The sequence below is a fragment of the Triplophysa dalaica genome, chromosome 10 (assembly GCF_015846415.1).
Source record: "Triplophysa dalaica isolate WHDGS20190420 chromosome 10, ASM1584641v1, whole genome shotgun sequence".
Taxonomy (NCBI): Eukaryota; Metazoa; Chordata; class Actinopteri; order Cypriniformes; family Nemacheilidae; genus Triplophysa; species Triplophysa dalaica.
The window spans coordinates 2,900,680-2,918,535 of NC_079551.1; the positions used below are offsets into that span (position 1 = coordinate 2,900,680).

At 40.0% G+C, this 17,856-nt stretch overlaps 3 long non-coding RNA genes and 1 other non-coding gene across 9 annotated transcripts; 2 read left to right on the plus strand and 2 right to left on the minus strand.

Annotated features, from left to right (window-relative positions):
- Positions 1-1,228: 1,228 nt before the first annotated feature.
- Positions 1,229-9,326, minus strand: LOC130429930 (uncharacterized). Its single transcript, XR_008907708.1, has 3 exons — positions 8,445-9,326; positions 5,951-7,994; positions 1,229-5,867 (listed from the first exon to the last, which is right to left on the minus strand). It is a non-coding gene; the product is annotated as an uncharacterized LOC130429930 (long non-coding RNA).
- LOC130429929 (uncharacterized) lies at positions 2,350-10,496 on the plus strand. Of its 4 annotated transcripts, XR_008907705.1 has the most exons (10): positions 3,000-3,140; positions 3,221-3,300; positions 3,418-3,675; positions 3,754-4,002; positions 4,369-7,314; positions 7,397-7,606; positions 7,702-7,876; positions 9,345-9,456; positions 9,546-9,617; positions 9,776-10,496. It is a non-coding gene; the product is annotated as an uncharacterized LOC130429929 (long non-coding RNA). The 4 variants fall into 4 exon arrangements; XR_008907706.1 differs by adding an exon at positions 2,350-2,475 and having other exon boundaries at positions 2,601-3,675; XR_008907704.1 differs by having other exon boundaries at positions 3,221-3,675.
- A 584-nt stretch (positions 10,497-11,080) lies between these two features.
- On the plus strand, positions 11,081-16,982 carry LOC130430148 (uncharacterized). 3 transcript variants are annotated; one of them, XR_008907737.1, is made up of 3 exons: positions 11,081-11,226; positions 12,616-15,648; positions 15,732-16,982. It is a non-coding gene; the product is annotated as an uncharacterized LOC130430148 (long non-coding RNA). The 3 variants fall into 3 exon arrangements; XR_008907738.1 differs by lacking the exon at positions 11,081-11,226 and having other exon boundaries at positions 12,506-14,218; positions 14,367-15,648; XR_008907736.1 differs by lacking the exon at positions 11,081-11,226 and having other exon boundaries at positions 12,506-15,648.
- Positions 14,049-14,155, minus strand: LOC130431081 (U6 spliceosomal RNA). Its single transcript, XR_008908105.1, has one exon. It is a non-coding gene; the product is annotated as a U6 spliceosomal RNA (small nuclear RNA).
- Positions 16,983-17,856: the final 874 nt, after the last annotated feature.

The following is a 17,856-nucleotide window of genomic DNA, read 5'->3' on the forward strand; positions in this document are numbered from 1 at the left end:
CTTGCCTTAGCCCCGCTTAAAATTGATGTTTTCGAAAGTAAACTGTATACCATCTTGTTTTGTAATGTGATTTTTATCGCAGATGGAATTGATGCAGTTTAATCGCCAGTGCTTTCATATGAAGGTGGTTATGAGAACAATATTCTTCGCATAGGTGTTTTTCCGCATAAAAACACAAACTACTTCAATTAATGGACTTAACTAATAATGGCACACTTAAAAAAGATATCAGCTGACATTCTCGCCCAATGAGCATTTAAGCTGTGTCGTAAGCAAGTTAGGGACGAGACGAAGCCTCGTGAAGCTTTTTAGCCAAGTGAAGCGAGAACAGCGCCATGTGGTGCTTATTTAAAACATAGCAGCCGGAAGTATGTGGAAGAAGCCCTGACATATGAAGCAACCACCACACACTCCATAGCTTCTATGTTATGTGTGCAAATAAACGCCTTACACATTTGTGTTTAATTTCTCCATAAAATAAATTAATATAACCATTAAAGTGTGACGATAAAATATTTTCATATGGGCTCATAAAATTCAATATGATCTATAGCACTCTCTCTCTACACACACAGTGAATAAGGACATTGTGTGATAGAATCATCTGTATAGGCAGATGAGCCGATAAAGATGAAACAGAAAGCAATGGCATATAATTACTGTATAAGACAAAAGTCTTGTTGTATCATCAGTTTTTTATACATTTAGTCATAAAGGTTAAAATATAAAACGAATGACAAATGGCCTAAAAGAAATCAAATGAATAACAGTATTAACATTACATCTCAAACCCATAAAACATATTACACTCCTAAGAAACAATGTCAATTAATGTCAATAAGATATGTAACAGACAGAACAAATAATAAATCTCTACTCACCATAGACAGTAACGTTGAATGTGTATAAGGTCTCTGCTTGCTACTGATGGTTATTTGATAAAGTCCAGAGTTGAGTTGTGTACCTTTTTATTATTGTTTAAGCACAAAGATAATTCTGATATTACTCAAACAACATGCATGCTATTGATATATTACGTTTCAGATACTCCTTTCATTGATCTTGACCAACGCACCTCAGAATTGGAGTTGGTCCCCATAGTTAGGGTAAATACAGAGGACACATTTTCCCACTTAGTTGCAAGTGCAACTTCATACTCATGATACCTATAAATCTATTGGTAATTAACCTATTGAATGTTGAAACAAAACATTGCAAATGAATCCTCTCAAGTCAAATCCATTTTAATTGAAGTGCAAGAACAAACAGATTAAACAAATGTACCATTTACAAATCTGAAAATAATACATTTATATTTCAGGTTTTATTTTATAATGGCAGCCGTTATAATTCAAGGTTAGAATGACTACAAAGATCGTAAAAAAATATTGTAGTGTCATTATGTGCACGTTCCCCTCGTGCGCAGTAATTTAGCCTTTCATTTTTCAACGTAGAAACATGGGTTTTCCAAAAACAAAGGAAAACAATGTGAATTAGCTCTGGCAAAATAGCATAAATAAGTGATTTTCAAATTTTAACAATGCATTCCAACACACACTCATTTTTAAAACAACAATTACATTGCATGAACGTGTATGAGTTTAATATAGCATAACAAGCATTTTCTTGCACACTGTGGAATCTGCTGCTCTAAATGACTGAAGAAAGAATAACGCATGCGTGGACACGTGATAAATAAATACAATACGTACAAATAAATGAACGTTGTATATGTACACAAGAGCTCAGACGCACATCAGCCTGCATGCGGTAATGATGATGAAATAGACAAAATGACAGTGAAGGGATCTTCCACTGAAACGTTTTCAAACATATCAAAAAGTTCGCTGCCTCCAAACAAAGGTCAGTAATTGCAGTCGCACCAGGGGCAGGTCCTGGCAGCATTGACGGCGCCACTCGCACTTTGAAGTGTTATTTACAAATATTTTATGAAATTCGAATCTTTACGCAGATATTTTATCTGAGGTTTTCAAACAGGTTAAGAAGCTCAAACAGGTTTTCCTGATTTAGGTTGCCAAAAGAAATGATTTCACAATGAAAATACTTTAAACCACTATTATAAAAAAGTCCTTTTGTAAAATAAAAAATATACTGAAAAGAACGACGAGGGTGTTCAAGACCTTAATAGACAACTTTCAGTTTAGGCACCAGAGGATCACACATTATGTTGAACCCATCAAATAGTCTTACAGAATTATTATAAAATGCAAATTTGATTTAGTTTTTAAATAGAGGATTTTAATTATTACTTAAACAATATAAATTATCTGCTTAACTTGTATTTAAAAGGTGAGAATTTTATGTTATGTTCAACAAATAAAGTGAAACCAATCGTCGAGTGAACTGCTCGAATTGTCTCTCCTGCTGATTGGCCCCCGACGAATTGTTTCAAGTGCGGGGTATTAGAAACTGCTATCGTTTCATTGGCTTTCGACGAAGTGTGTCAGATAACAGGTAAGTGCTTTTCTTACTTTAAAACCGTATCAATATCTCATAGAATTTTCTGTTTCTATTGAACACCAATTTGGTGTTCTCAAACTAATCTCATGAAACTTTATGTCTTTACCGTTTTATAAAAGCAATAATCCCCGTTTTTGATTGTGCTAACCTGCGCAATGAAGCTGGAGACCTGGTGCTGATGGAATCAAAGAAAGCATCCGTCATGGAGAAACTCCACATGGCCCAAGTGGCTAAAGGAGTGTCGTTTGTTCCAAAGGACTCTGAAGCTGTGCTGGGGGAGGCCAAGGTCAGAGTTGTTGACGCTGGAGGGGATCCCTTTGATCAATTGGTGTTAGCGAGTCAGAGTGCCATTCAATTTGGGCAGTACAGGGGGAAAACCTTCAAGTGGCTTCTTGAAAATTACCTTGTTTACATCCTCATGGTCCTATCTGCGCATCAGTGGGAGCGTGAGGCTTGGAGACTGAACAGAGGGGCCCTCATGGAGAAAAAGGATGCCTTTCTCCAATACGCCTGCTCATTCAAGAATCAAGAATAAACATGACATGATAGCTGAATCATGACACCTATGCCATCTGCATTATCTTCCCAACATGTTCGGCATCCTTCACACCGAGCTTCTCCCACACAAAGCAGACATTCCCACCCAGTCACAGCACGTGGTACGTTTTTTATTGTAATTCTAGCCTAGTTCAAATGTTTGAACTTCTTTATGATTTACATTTTTATTTTTTTGCCAAAGATGAGGAGCCAACGGATGCTGTCTTGGTGGCCTCAGCTATGAATAAAAGCATACCAATGTAGCAGAATTAATACAGACAAGTAAAGCTAATAATAAAAGAACATTTATTTTATATTTAGCATATCCTGATTTGTATTCTTTGACTACTTTGCTTTAGTGTTTCATAATTAATTTTGGAATGTTCTTTCTTCTTGTAGGTGTGAAGAGGACCGGATGGGGCTCCAGAGTATGAAAGGGTGGTGGAGCTGGCGAGGTACCTGGTCGAGCTCAGGAAAAACAACCCGTCTCTCGGATAGGGAAGCCACTGTTATTATCGTGCTGTGGGACAGACTCCCAGACAGTGACAAACAGGGGGTTTCCTATCCACCCAGGCACAAGGACAAGCTTTTGTAGGGCAGGTTTAAAGCCTCACACTCGAAAAACAAATCCTGCCACAGAAAAGAGAGCCTTAAGCGGTAAGTTAAACATTTGCACCTAAAGCTGTGATAATGCTAAACAAATAACACTTAATAAATCCTTTCCTTATTTTACAGGTGTGTCCTGGGGCAAGGATCAGGATCTGCACAATGGCCTACAATAAGCAGAATTGTAGAGGCTGTATGTCTGGAGCTGTGCTCCATAAATCCAGCAGGTAGGATAAAGTGGGGCGTTACTATGAACCGGTGGTCAGCCATTCTCTACGACTACCAGGCCATCAGGAGGCTGGTGGGGAACTGCCCTACACTGAAGGGAAAGACCCGAATTCAGCTGTTCGAGGTCAATCAACGGACACTTTCTGTTTGGTATGTATTTTCTTTCAGTTATCCCACTTCTCATTATAAAACGTTTGTTCTGTTTCAAAGGAAATGTTTGGAAGATCAACTATATTTTTATTAATATCACTACATTTTTATTTGCTTTGTTTTATTTTTTTAAACCTCGCAACATCTACGGAATAACTATTTTATAAAAACAATGAGTCACAAGAAGTCTTGCTTTACAGTGATTTTATGTCAGATTGTGGAGTTATTAAAACGCACCCTTAGCTGTTATAACATCACTGTCTATAACCACAGTGTCACTGAGCTAATTGCTTTAGTAAGTAGTTTCTTTCACCAAACCAATTTCCAGATTTTTTGCAATTCTTCTAATTGTACAATTTTAAATAGGTACAACGACTACAGGAAGAAGATAGAGCCAAATGTCTTGTCACTGAGTTTGCCCCTACCTCAGATGAGCATGATGTCTCACACCCCTCTTCCAGTGGCCAGTCAGAAGCCTTCAGGGACATTAGGGGCTGAAACAGCTATTCGACTCTACCACTTTGTTGTGAACCCGGACAAGTCAAATCAGGCCACTTGGCAGGGACAATGCCCACCTCACCCTGCAGCTGCGCCCCTCTCTGCTGCAGGGGAATCTCCCCTTAAAGCCTTGAGCAGGTCAACACTTTGGAGAAAAAGGAAGGCAGCAGAGAGTTTGGCTTGTGAACAGGCCCGCAAACACTACAGGGCCGTCAGTGTGGGCAACCATGCAGAAGAGAGTTTGGGCACGCCAGGATTGGAGGGACATTCTTCTGTGCCACCACAGAGGGGAAGACTGGATTAAAGAGATGAGAAATTAAGGAAATCCTCCTCCTCCAATGTAAATTAATTTATTGTGAATATATACACATAGTAAACTATTTTTACATAGAAAGTTATTTTTTTTGCAATTTTTTGCTCTTATGCTCTTGTTTTAGTGTATATAGCATGCATAATGCATTCATATTGAAGAACATGGTCTATTTGCCCACTTGTACAGTGGATTTATGGGGTATTTTATGATTTTTGCATGTGCTTCCAGTATTTACTAGCTAACCCTTGAATTACCGGATACATGTTTGTGGTGTGGCCGTTGGCAGAGTTGAACTTCTGGGACTGTTGCTTGTTAAGGTTGTTCCTCTCTGCCCACTTCTTTACAGCATTATCCCTCTGGCTTTCGGTTCCTGGGATCTCTGGACTATTTTTTGTTGTTTCTGCCGTGTTTGGAGTTAACAAGCAGCTTTGTTTTTGTGCAGGATAAACTCTCTTCAACGGCTTCCTGCTTTTGAGTACTTTGTGTTCCGTGACACACACAGAATTATCTTTTAAGGACGGGGTCAACAGCCCGCTGCTCGGCCAGCCACAGCTCTACTGTTTTACCATCATATGTCGAGCAAAACCTTTTACTCTTGTACTGAGAATGTCCACATTATTTTGTCTTAGGCTGAAGGCAAAGTTGACATGTAAAAATTTTGGAAACCTTTCTGTTCCTGATTGTATTGCCTTCCTCAATAGCTTTCTGCTGCACCTGTTCTTTGTCTTCTTCGCCAGGCAGTCGAGGAACATCCTGACCAATGTCTGTACCATGAACCCTCTTCTGCTCAGAGAGTCATTCAGAAACACTTCTACATACTGCAGTGGCACAGAAACTCTTTCCCTTGTAAAAACTGTCCGAACTCTAATCTTTTCGGCTGACCACACATGACATGTTAATCCCTTGGGATCTCTGCATCTTGCTGGCTTCTTACCATACTGCAAGGCCCTTCGGTCTTCTTCGGCTCTTTTCTTTCGCCTCCATGCAGTGGCCCCTGGCACCCGTTTACAGACTTCCCCATCCACAGAGGGTTGTGAAGCAGTTTGGGGTAAACCTGTCAGAGACATTAAATCATTAATATTATAAAGTACATTCCTCAACTAATTTATATTTTATTCATGTGCATTATTTAGTCACCTGGTTTAGCTGGATGTCTCAGCACATCAGGCCATTGAGATTTTCTTAATTTTTTCCCCTTTTTGTTTTTTTCTCTGAGGCTGCAGACTTTTTGAAGGCTTGATCTCCAAAAACTTTGCTTGGCAGAGATAACAGGAGGCCAGTAAGGTTTACAGAATTTGGCAATTCTTTTGGCTTTCTCTGCCGTTGCAAAAGGTCCCCACTGCTACAGGTTTTCCTAAATCATTCTTCATCCTCTCCATTAAAAATAGACAGAATAACTTTGCAGACACAGGGGACACCACCGGATCTTCCATATTTAATTAAATACAGGTGCTGGGGCAGTGACTCAAGATTGTTCTGGATCTTTTGCATACAGAGAAGATTGTTTGGGTTCCGCTGAGCAGAGAGGTTGTGAGATTGCTGCGGGGGTGTACGCTAGGGAACAGTGCCACAGCTCTGTACAGGCACCTGTGCATCAGACACAAAGAGCATTGGCTGAGCCAGTCAGCAATGTATCTGTCTGTGCTGAAGACGTTTGTGAACCAGGAAACTGATCCCAGCAGTCTCGTTGCCCCACTGCCACAGATGGGGCCCGTGCCTGGTCCTTCTTGGCTGCTGTCCGTGTACGCTAAAGACGTACTGACACGGCTTTCTGAGCTTAGGCCCGTGTCAGCTCTGTCTATGGTTCCATCTTGAAGATGGATTCCACCAAAAAGCCAACACCTCATTTAGTGTCACATTTAGTTATTATAATTATAAAAAAATAAAAATGTTCCTTGCATGATAATAGTAATATTTCTTATCGTGTGCTTTAGATCACCAAGAAGCTAGCTGGTGAAGTTGCTGGCACCGCTTCGTGGGCGACAGATGTGTGGAACGAAATTGGACAAGTCCTCATGTGTATCCTCACAGAAAGAGAGGGAAACGGCCTGCTGCCCATGTGTTCCGGATTTGTGGATCGCTACCGTCGAGCTGGAGAAGCTCCTCCTCAAATACTTTACGTGGACCAGGACTGCTGCGCCTCAGGAGGTAAAGGCAAGGCGACAGCAATGTTTAGCGAGTGGGACCTGCTGGTGGTCATGCACACTGTCGCCGCCGCACTCGTGGGGCACCGGAGACTAAGGAGCTGATCGAACAGCTCCTAAAGGACTTCATGTAGGCAACGGACACAAAGGGAGTAAGGCTCTTAGACAACGACAGGATGAACGAGATACGGACACAGCAGCTGCACATCAACTGTATCCAGGACCCACCACGCGTGCAGCTGTACAGAAAGATAGGGCAGGTGACAAAAGGGGGCATCATTCTACCCCAGTATCGCTATGCACGTGGCTCGACATCCTTGGAGTCCTTTCACTTGCACTTGAACCGCTTTGTGCCAGGTATCCATTTTTTCGTAAACAAAGTGAGTTATTTTGTCACGTGGTTTCCTTGGTGCCAATTTCTTTCTGCCTGCTTTTATAGGAACAAGTGCAAATGACCTTCATTTTCAGATGTTCTTGCTGAAATGGCTTGTACAGTGGAATGAGGCTCATGCGGTTGCTGAGGTTGAAGGTGGGAGCAAAAAGGATGTCATGTTCGGTGTTCATCTGTAGCGGTACGCCAACACCCTGAGCCAGCAGTTTATGGGCCTTAATTTGGTGGAGGACTACACCAGCACTGGCGAATACACGGGTAACATGTTCGTCGTGCAGCACACATGAAACTTGTGTAGTAGCTGTGACACCTGCATTTCACCCCTGTGCTCATCACATTTTGAATGTCTACAGATGAACTCATTGGTGTGCAATATTTGTATTCCCAAACAAACACCGCTTTTGGGGGAGATTTCGGTGACGACCCTGATATTCCGGATGGGATTCAGGAGCAAGACCTTGAGAGTGATCTGGAGACTGATGAGGGGTTGCGGATATTGCTATGAGTGGTGAGCCCCTCGAAATCATGGTGAAGAATTTCTTCTTTTCTATAGGCTGAAGGCTACAAGTTGCTTGTAATGACAACAATGTCTCAATCCAGTGATTTCTAAATCTTGTTTATTGATGCATAAACCTTGTGTGTGGTTCTGTAACAAATAAATAAAAAACAAACATGAAATATAGAAAAATATCACAAACATAAATCAACTAGTAAATACTTTGAACAGCTATAAATACTATAGATTAACAAACGAAGCAACAACTCTGATATACTGATATACTCTGAACAAAGCTGATATACATGCGCTGCCCAGGTGCAAGCGGCTGCTTCTCCACGTGCGCAGGTGCTAATTTAGCCAATAGCTCTGAACACTTATGAGGCCCTATACTATTACTGAGTGGTTGTGCTAAGAAATAGACATACATACACATACACACATTACATGAATGTTAACTACCTCCAATAACAGTTGACCGTCAATAGCGCAGTCACGTAACGGTATTAAATGTAATCATATGTATATTATAGTGCCGAATGCGACAGTTACATGCAAACAACCAAACAGTTACAGGTATACATATTTCGGGGTACTTACATTATGATGCACGCACACATATGCAAACAATGTACACTTTGAAAGTTCGATCCACCCGTTTCTTCTCTAAACTTTAGCACAACTGAACTCTGTCCTAACGTTCACCTTTTATCCGCTCGGTTACCTGAAAACCGCATCACAAACTTTGGTACAGTCCATTTCGCTTCAAAGGATAGGGGTGATCGGGAGAGTCCATGTTTTAGGCGGAATAGTTTTTACACATGGAGCTCAGCTTAGACGTAGAGCCATAGTTGCCATCGCGTTAAAAAAAATCATGAGTCGTGGGTTGCGTTTTTTTTTAGCTTATTTAAAAAATATTTGTTGCTTGTTAGGAAAATTTGACAAGCAACTTCCTTTCTTTAGATTTATGGTCACCGTTTTAAACGCATGCATTGATTGACATTTTCAGATTACAACTAATTGCCAATCAATGAAGTAATATCAATTCTGTGACGTATTTCGTCAAAACATTCAGCCTCTCCTTCCCCTCTCCCCTCATTGGAGAAAAATCTCATTCAAATTGCAGGCGCGTGACGTTGTAATCCAAGAGATGACATTTAAATGGACATAAATAAAACATGTAAATTTGAGAAAACAATGGCACCAACAAAGTGGTCCAAGTATGGAAAAAAGTACAACAAAGCCCTTTAAGGCTGTTATCTTTTTCCATCTCTCAACCCTGCTCACAGCTCATCAAAGATGAGAGGTTATAGTGTGCCCTCACGTTTTGTTGCCGTTTGCTGATTTTTTTTCTAAATATCGTCTGCTCTTCATTTTTTGAAATAAACAAGAATTTCCAGTTTAAATATTGCAGGCTCATTTATTGTAAAAAAATAGTAAATGATAAATTAGAACGATGGAGAGAAAAATAATCAAATAATATTGGGCTTGTTTTTAAAGCTGAGGTTGGCAACTATGCGTGCAGCAGCAGGCAGAGGCCATGCAACCTCGTGGTCTGTCATTGACACGGAAAGAGTCTTTCCTGAGAGATGAGAGGCCCTCTCAGATGCAGGTAATTTACATCCCATATAGGTATTAACATTGTGATAATGATCATTTATTTTGATCTAAGTGGAAATTACCGTATACACTTCATTTCAGAGGATGCAGAGTGATGCAGCAGAGGTTACTTTGCTCGAGCCCATGATAGACAAGCCGCCCAGTCAGAGCCAGGTAATTTACATCCCATATAGACATTAACATTGTGACAATGATCCTTTATTTTGAAGTTACTTCATTGCCTCACTTTTAGATGTTTCAAAGTCTGACATACTTTGAAACACATATCTAAGCATGGTAGCACTTGTGTAATAATTTCCTTTAATGTACAGATGGAGATCCTGGGACCAGATGGCAAACTTGGTTATGATCACGTCATCAGGTTAGCACGTCACATACGAGTTCGACATTCCTGCGGATGCATCGGGACAGGCAGTGCAGCGTGTTCAAGGCAAACCCTCTTCAGTGGCTGTTGTCATGCCTGCTGCAGCACAACAGGTGCAAGGCCAGTCCCCTCCAGTCCAGGAAAGTGTTGCAGTCCCTGACCCAGCCCACTTGCTTCAGGCTACAGACACTGAAGATATTGATGTACCTGCTGCTACACCTCCTGGTCCAAAGGTGCCGAGAACCACAGCTTGGCGGCAGAGGCAGCTGCAGCACAAGGTGCCATTAAGAAAAAGAGGCAAAAGACAGAACAATGTTTGTAAAAAGTGTGGCCGACTAAAGAGTTTGGCGAGTCAGTTTCGAAGGGTTCACTTTTGTACAAAAGCCTCAGGAAAAATCTGTTGAGCAGTGGACAGAGGAAATGAGGAGAGGACAACGCTGAAATTATATATACAGACATGTATATATTGTTTTTGTTAGTTTATTGTTGTTTTTCTTCTGTGTATATTTAATATTATAAAGCTTGCAATTTTCTCATTAATGTGGACATTTCTACTATATTAAATATTTAAATTTAATGTGCATTGTGCAATAACCCAAGACTTAAAGAACATAATTATATGAAGAAAGCACTTTATGAATAAAAATCAATAAATTGTTGCATTTTGACACTCCTATAAACATTTACTTCTCAGATATGAAGTTCAGAAAGCATTTTGGCAAAATTAATAAATGGCCTCTCGAGTTAACATTTTTAACATATAAACACTTGTGTATATGTACGGCAACATATGTGCTAATAAACAAACACTGAAATAAGTTGTGACCCGCCAAGGGTGTCAGTGAACACAGGGGGCCGAGGAGAAGATTCATCATCATCCTCGTACAGAGAAGATTGTTCGGGTTCCGCACCCTGCAGAGTGGAACAAATGGAACAGTGTGCTGGCCTCTGATTGGCTGATGTGTTGTGAATTGTTTCATCACCCGCCCCTCACGCTTTGCATTGCGGGACACAGTATTACATAAAATATAGTGTTTCTATAAAGCATCGTGACAGATATCACGGATACCTAAGATCTTCATATTATAAATAGAGTCTGAAACGACAAAAAAATATTTAGCCATAATATTTATTGCACACATGTATTGTAAACATGACTGTGAAGTGTCATTTTCAAATATTTTATTAAAATATTTGGGAAAAAAGTTCAATTCAACTAAAGCGTGCATCCACACAATAAAATACCGAAGATTTGCATGAAACAATGTGGAGTTTAAAGTGTTTTAAAGCCAAATACTGGTCGAGAAGATTTAGTTGATTGTTGATGTGTCATAACATCTGTCTTGACTCGGGAAGCTCCTTCACTTCTTAACTGAAAACTTCTCCTCAGAGCGAAATGTAAGTTATTTTATCTTCATCTTTCACTGTTTGTGTAAAACCTCGTAGTTGTTTCTGTTCTTGTGGACGCGCATCTGATGCTGTGAGGGGCGACCAAGGCTCGTGAACCTCAGGCTCTGTATTTTGTTGCCACCTAAAGTAGAACATATATTATACTAACACATCTACAAATATATTTCTCTATTTAAATGTTTTATTATATGTATTATACGTTATAAACCGAAAGGACACATCGGTTTAATCACAGGTCAGTAATCTAATGTTATAGCGCCATCTGGAGACCGTCAAATCTTTACGCAGATATTTTACCTGAGGTTTTTAACCAGGTTCAGCAGCTCAAACAGGTTCTCCTGGTGTATTTTGCCATAAGAATTAATTTCCAAATAAAAACACTTTAAACCATTATTAGAAAAAAGTCCTTTTGAACAATAAATATACTGAAAAAAACATCGAGGGCGTTCAAGACCTTAATGGGCAACTTTCAGTTTAGGCACCAGGGGGCGCCAGAGGATCACACATTATGATGAACTCATTAAATAGTCCTATAGAATTATTAAAAAATGCAAATCATTAATATTTATAAAGGGGAAATGACAAGTTTATTGGTCAAGTATACTTTGCACATACAAACATAAATATTTAGTAAGTCAAGTGCTTTTATGGCTCTCTGCTTGTCTGTTTGACTTGTATTCATGTATTGAAACCTTAATGTTCTTTTAAAGAGATAAAATGCTAAAAGGTCAGAATTTTACGTTATGGTTCAACACATGACAACACACAGACCTTAAATCATGAAATAAGTCTTAGAAATGTGCACAGCTGATGTCATTTTCAGTTAAACTCATTCATTATAAAGAATTTGATTAAAATGATGAATTAAAGTATAAATAAAGGACAAAAATGAGGAACGCTTCACGAATTTGCGTGTCATCCTTGCGCTACAGGTTAATCTTTCTTCATTCTCTCCATTAAAAACAATAGACAGAATAACTTTTCAGACACAGAGGACACACCGGATCTTCCACCTTTAATTATACACATGTGCTGGAGCAGAGACTCAATATTGTTCAGGATCTTCTGCAGACAGAGAAGATTGTTCTGGATCCGCAGAGCGCGTGTCTTCTGTTCCATTAATGTTCCAATTTCTGGGCGCGCTGATTGGTGCTGCGCCTTGGCCGTGATTGGACGGCGGGATGTTCCAAATTGTTGCGCAGCTCGCCATTTGTCCATTTTGGCGTTTCAATATTTCTCGAGCACGCCGATTGGCCGTGTGGGCGGGTCCGCGGACTGCGCGTTTCGCGTGGGGGATGAGAGGGTCTTCAGTACTGTATATCGCTTCGTTGTGACATCACCTGTTGTATAATTGACTTGTGTGCTATGATGTGTCAGGGGGCCGAGGAGAAGATTCATCATCATCCTCGTACAGAGAAGATTGTTCGGGTTCCGCACCCTGCAGAGTGGAACAAATGGAACAGTGTGCTGGCTTCTGATTGGCTGATGTGTTGTGAGTTGTTTCATCACCCGCCCCTCACGCTTTGCATTGCGGGTCACAGTATTTCATAAAATATAGTGTTTCTATAAAGCATCGTGACAGATATCACGGATACCCAAAAACTAAATATTATAAATAGAGTTTGAAACGCAACGAATATTTATCCAGAATATTATTTTTTGCACACATGTATTGGAAACATGACTGTGATCTTATTTTCAAATATTTTATTAAAATATTTGGGAAAAAAGTTCAATTTAGGTAAAGCATGCATGCACACAATAAAATAGCGAAGATTTGCATGAAACAATGTGGAGTTTAAAGTGTTTTAAAGCCAAATACTGGTCCAGAAGATTTAGTTGATCGTTGATGTGTCATAACATCTGTCTTGACTCGGGAAGCTCCTTCACTTCTTAACTGAAAACTTCTCCTCAGAGCGAAATGTAAGTTATTTTATCTTCATCTTTCACTGTTTGTGTAAAACCTCGTAGTTGTTTCTGTTCTTGTGGACGCGCATCTGATGCTGTGAGGGGCGACCAAGGCTCGTGAACCTCAGGCTCTGTATTTTGTTGCCACCTAAAGTAGAACATATATTATACTAACACATCTACAAATATATTTCTCTATTTACATGTTTTATTATATGTATTATACATTATAAACCGAAAGGACACATCGATTCAATCACAGGTCAGTAATCTAATGTTATAGCGCCATCTGGAGACCGTCAAATCTTTAAGCAGATATTTTATCTGAGGTTTTTAACCAGGTTAAGCAGGTCAAACAGGTTCTCCTGGTGTATTTTGCCATAAGAATTCATTTCCAAATAAAAACACTTTAAACCATTATTAGAAAAAAGTCATTTTGAACAATAAATATACTGAAAAAAACATCGAGGGCGTTCAAGACATTAATGGACAACTTTCAGTTTGTGCACCAGGGGGCGCCAGAGGATCACACATTATGTTGAACCCATTAAATAGTCCCACAGAATTATTTAAAATGCAAATCTTTCATTTTTTATAAAGGGGAAATGACAAGTTTATTGGTCAAGTATACTTTGCACATACACACATAAATATTTAGTAAGTCAAGTGCTTTTATGTCTCTCTGCTTGTCTGTTTGACTTGTATTCATGTATTGAAACCTTAATGCTCTTTTAAAGAGATAAAATGCTAAAAGGTGAGAATTTGACGTTATGGTTCAACACACAGACCTTAAATCATGAAATGAGTCTTAGAAATGTGCACAGCTGATGTCATTTTCAGTTAAAACTCATTTATAATAAAGAATTTGATTAAAATGACGAATTAAAGTATAAATAAAGGACAAAAATGAGGAACGCTTCACGAATTTGCGTGTCATCCTTGCGCAGGGGCCATGCTAATCTTCTCTGTATCGTTCCAATTTTAGTATATGTGCTGCCGAAGCAAGCACGAACAAGCAGCTGGACTGCTGGGTATTTATACCACGGTGCTTCAGCAAGTCTTCTAATAGATGGTAAGCGGACAAACCACATGTACTTGTCTTTGGCTTTCACATTCCTGATACAAACCTGTTACACACTCCATAACAAATCCAAGCCTCACATTAATCATTAAACCTTTAAAAACAAGATATTTAGTGTAAACTATGTCTGTCTGCCCAGGAACGGGCAAACATGCAGATCAGAAGGTCCTCAGACAAACAGGATTGGCTCACGGTGGTGACTTCCCGAAGCTTTGTTCTCTGTCCCCTCCCCCGTCAACATCGAATAAACATAGAGTTGAGTTGTGATGGTGAGAGATCCTGTCTGAACGTCCACCTGGGGCCCGTTTCAATAAGGAGGTTCAACCACCGAGTTAAAGTCTCAAGTCTACTTTATTTATAGAGCCCTTTCCACTACAAAGTAGACCAAAGGACTGTACAACCAGTACTAGTGTTGTAAAAATATAACGCATGACGTGTGCGGTTGACAAATGCGACTCCCTGAAAAACAAACTAAATCCTGGCAAGGACGCATCCGGGAGAAAGGTCTCATCTGGTCCCCTATCTAACATTAACTTTGTGAATGTAAAGTCTGACCCATTGGTTCTGGCCCGCGAGATCCACTTTCCTGCCGATTTTAGCACCAACCCGGATTAAACACCCGAAGATGCTGATCAGTTACTACAGGAACAGATGCGTTCACCATAAAGTTGGGTTGCGCAGATTGTTTGAATCTAGAAAGTGACAAATGTGCTGAATTATAGACAGTGAGACATGTCCTTTGAGTGTGTTTAAATAAGCGTGTTTGGTTTGTGTTTCTTCCTTCCAAATCTAAGTAGGCCTACTCTCCACACTTCAGATAAGTACGTGGCATTAATAAACCAGAAGATCTCGCGGGCCAGAGTTGGGAACCAATGGTCTAACCTGACGTTACCTAACTAGCCGGCTAATTTTAGCCTATTCAATATTCATGAAATCAAATGTTGGAATAGTGGTAAATTATATACATACCTCGTTCAAACACGCAACCACATTTCCTCGTCAGTTCGTGAGAAGCGTTCAAGAACACCGCCCAAAATGTACCCGCAGAGAAAGAAGATCCAGAACCATCTTCTCTGTCTGCAAAAGATCCAGAACAATATTGGGTCACTGCCCCAACACCTGTGTATAATTAAGGGTGGAGGAGAAAAAGAAGGCAGAAAAACTGAAGAACTTGGAAAAAATGCAGCATGCTACAATGCAAAGGCTTTTTGCTTTTGCAACTGCAGAGAAAGTGTAAAAAAAGGCCAAATTCTGTAAACCTTACTGGGCTCCTGTTATTTCTGCAGAGGAAAGTGAGACAAGGAGACGTTTTAGAGAAAGTTAAGAGATCAAAAGATCTGCAGCCTCAGAGAAAAAAACAAAAAGGAACAAATTCAGAAACTCTCAATGGCCTGATGTGCGGAGACGTCCAGCTAAACCAGGTGACTAAATAATGTACATGAATAAAATATAAATTAGTTAAGGATTGTTCTGAATAATATTAATGATTTCATGTCTTTGACAGGTTTACCCCAAACTGCTTCACAGGCTGTGCTGCCTCCACATCCCTCTGTGGTTGAGGAAGCTCTTAAACGGGTGCCAAGGGCCACTGCATGGAGGCGAAAGAAAAGAGCCGAAGAAGAGAGAAGGGACTCGCAGAATGGGAAGAGGCCAGCAAGACTCAGAGATCCCTAGGGACTCCCATGTAGTTTGTGTGGTCAGCCAAATAGACTTAGTTTTTTACAAGGGAAAGAGTTTCTGTGCCACTGCAGTAGGCAGAAGTGTTTCTGAAAGACTCCCGAAGCAGAAAAGGGGTGCATGGTACAGACATTGCTTAGGATGTTCCTCAAACCACTGCCTGGCTAAAAAAGAAAGCTATTGAGGAAGGAAATCCAATCAAGAACAGCAAGGTTTCCAAAATTTTTACTTGTCAACTTTGGCATCAGCCGAAGACAAAAGAATATGGACATTCTCAGTACAAGGGTAAATATGAGGTGACATATGAGGGTAAAACAGTAGAGCTAAACATAACTCACGAGGGGGAAAACAGGACAAGATAAACTAATTACCAGAACAAGGACACAGACTGACTAGACTAAGAAAACAAACACTAAACTACACTTACAAGACACGATGAAACAGGAACTTTGCATGACAAGGTAACTAGCAACAGCATACACATACAGACAATGACCAAGACAAGACAAAGAAACATGAGGACTCTTTAAAGGGAACAAACACAGGATAATTCATGAGGACCTGGTGATAGGGATGAACACTCAAGGAAAGCTTACGAGAAAACGAGATGGCGGGAACAAAGACACAGACCAGAGGGAGAGTATAGCAAGCCGTTAGGATCACTATCTCTCCCTCCACGTACAACCTTGGGCTATGCCATGACTGCGCTGCAAGAACAAGAATAAACATGACATGATAGCGGAATCATGACACCTGTGGCATCTGCATCATCTTCCCAACATGTTCGGCATCCCTCACACCGAGCTTCTTGTTAGATTTAATTTCCGCATAAATGAATATACACATGCAAACTAATGAATTGTGAGGTTGTTAAGCTCACTGAATACATTCCTGGCTAGATAGTTGGATGAAGGGTTTCCCTCTGGCCATATGGGGGGGGATTATTCTAAGCTAAACATTCTTTGTCTTATGTGCTTTATCTTATTTGGTCATTCTGTTAACCCCTGGACATTTGAAACCATCCAGAGGTCTTTTGTTACCTTTATAAAGGCTGAAATAAAATAAATGAGTTAAAAGCTTGATGCCTTTGTGTCTAGTTCTTATGCTCCCAGATCTGCAGAAGAATTCTCTTACAACATCCAGCCTATTTCTGATTTGATTTTAAGTGTAATCCAAAACACAGAAAGAAACTTAGTGTTCGAAAGGAACCAGAAGTTTAACACTTCTCCCACACAAAGCAGACTTTCCCAGCCAGTCACAGCATGTGGTACGTTTTTAACATTTGCACCTGAAGCTGTGATAATAAATCCAGCAGGTAGGATAAATTGGGGCGTTAATATGAACCGGTGGTCAGCCATTCTCCATGACAACCAGGCCATCAGGAGGCTGGTGGGGAACTGCCTTACACTGAAGGGAAAGACCCGAATTCAACTGTTCGAGGTCAATCAACGGACACTTTCTGTTTGGTATGTATTTTCTTTCAGTTATCCCACTTCTCATTATAAAACATTTGTTCTGTTTCTAAGGAAATGTTTGGAGGATCAACTATATTTTTAATATTATCTCTACATTTTATTTGCTTGCTTTTATTTTTTTAAACAATGCAACATCTACGGAATAACTATTTTATAAAAACAATGAGTCACAAGAAGTCTTGCTTTACAGCGATTTTTTTTGACAGATTGAGGAGTTATTAAAACGCACCCTTAGCTGTTATAACATCACTACCTATAACCACAGTGTCACTGAGCTAACTGCTTTAGTAAGTAGTTTCTTTCACTAAACCAATTTCCAGATTTGGTGAAATTCTTTTAATTGTAAAATTTTAAATAGGTACAACGACTACAGGAAGAAGATAGAGGCAAATGTCTTGTCACTGAGTTTGCCCCTACCTTAGATGAGCATGATGTCTCACACCCCTCTTCCAGTGGCCAGACAGAAGCCTTCAGGGA